General features: G+C 56.0%; 1 long non-coding RNA gene across 1 annotated transcript; it reads right to left on the reverse strand.

Moving 5' to 3' along the window:
* Nucleotides 1–122: 122 nt before the first annotated feature.
* LOC131382781 (uncharacterized) lies at nt 123–1455 on the reverse strand. Its single transcript, XR_009212371.1, has 3 exons — nt 1288–1455; nt 515–656; nt 123–271 (listed from the first exon to the last, which is right to left on the reverse strand). It is a non-coding gene; the product is annotated as an uncharacterized LOC131382781 (long non-coding RNA).
* Nucleotides 1456–1760: the final 305 nt, after the last annotated feature.

Consider the following 1760-nt stretch of genomic DNA (forward strand, 5'->3'; position numbering starts at 1 on the left):
GCTCCAGAAAACAACCCTGAGCTCCTTAGTCTCCTCCCATTACTTCCTCAGTGGGGGAAAGTCACCCCTTCTTGCCACCCTTGACCCGCACCCATTCCCCAAGAGCTTACAAACTCCTCGTAGGTGTCAATGGCCAGTTGGTGCGCGTGATGGGCTTGGAGCATAGCGTGGTCAAAAAGCCTGGCTAACGGAACGGTTTGGACGGCACCAGCCTGGTGAAGCCAGGGCAGGCAGAGCAGGGCAAAAGCCAGGAGCAGGGACGTCCGGGAGCCTGGGGAGAAACCAGAGGGCAAGGGAGGGAGCCAGAGAGCAGGAGACCAGCACTCTCCCTGTTCCAGGAGCTGCTTGTTTTTGTCTCTCTCTCCGTCCCTCCAGGGACCAGGAACATTCAGAGGCTGGCCAAATATCTGGGCTTCGATGGCGATATTCACATTCAGAATCCCCATCCCATCTACAGGGCGCCGCCTCTCCCCTCCGGACACATTGTGCCCAAAGGGATTTTGGGGGTGCTTACCTGTAGCCATTGCAGCTAGGTGAGCTGTCCACAGGACCCTGAGTGGTTGGGTATGTTGGGCCTTGGGATCCTGGAGCTGGTCTCTTGCGGGCCCTTTTTATACCCTGGCCCCTTCTCTCTCCCTGCTTGACCCCACCTGTTTCTGTGTACATTTATGCATGGGGCCACTGACGGGCTTGTGCTACTGGATAATTTAGAAGCTCCTCCCACACATGCCGGGATCATGCCCCCTGGCTCGTCATCTTTCCCTTCCCACCGTCAGCAGCGTTGTGAGGGTTGTGCACAGAGTGTCAGCCAGAGACACCACCCAACTTGTTCTCTCTTTAAGGGTCAGGTGGGTGCCCTCCGGCAGCAGGCCATGGTGGCCCACCTGAACGCGGGGAAGGATGTCAGGATAGCCAGTCCTTGAGACCCCTACCGACCCCATCCCACTCTCTATCCTGTTCCTTTCCTCCTCCCCGCATGTTTAACCTCAGCCCACCAGACAGAATATGTGTGTAGGGAAAAGGGGCCAAGCACAGCCAATAGATTGTGGGGGTTCTGAGCACCATTCACTCCTGAATTCCACTTTTGCTGAGGACTCCCGGGCCCGCCTGAGGCAGCTGGATGCAGTGCTAACACTCACCACCAGAGGGAACCAACCCCAGACTTTGCTCTCCCCTCTCCCTGAGACTTGGTGGGCGGGCCGGGGGGCTCCGCCAGGTTCCTGGGGACAAAGAACCCAGACTCAAGGAATTGCCCTAGCCCCTTGGACCTGTAGCAGGCATACAAACCAAGAAACAGAAATCCCGGGAACAGACACGGACCACAAGGGCTTCCTCCCATAGCCCTGAAACCATCAGAGAATCTCAAAGTTAGAAGAGCTCTTGAAGATTTGAGTCTCTTCCCCAGCTTTGGAACTCAGAACACATCACGCTAAAAGATGCCCTATCCAGCCATGGAAGCCCGTCCTCTTTTGTCTCCTCCTCCTTTCCAGACCTGTATAGAGCTTATCCAGTTGCCAAGGGCCTGCCTGTGCATTGTCACGTCTGACCTGCCACTTGTCTTGTGTAGGAGGTGTGATTATCGTCTCATTTCACACATCAGGAGACTGAGGCTCAGAGAGACTGATTGCATGAGCTACCTCAGCCAGGGCAGCAGATCTCCACAACTTTGCTCTTCCCACATTGCGTCATTTAAAGTCCTTTCTCCAGGCCGGACACGGTGGCTCATGCCTGTAATCCCAGCACTTTGGGAGGCTGAGGTG

Source organism: Hylobates moloch, unplaced genomic scaffold (genome assembly GCF_009828535.3).
Source record: "Hylobates moloch isolate HMO894 unplaced genomic scaffold, HMol_V3 SCAFFOLD_5586, whole genome shotgun sequence".
In the NCBI taxonomy this organism is placed as follows: domain Eukaryota; kingdom Metazoa; phylum Chordata; class Mammalia; order Primates; family Hylobatidae; genus Hylobates; species Hylobates moloch.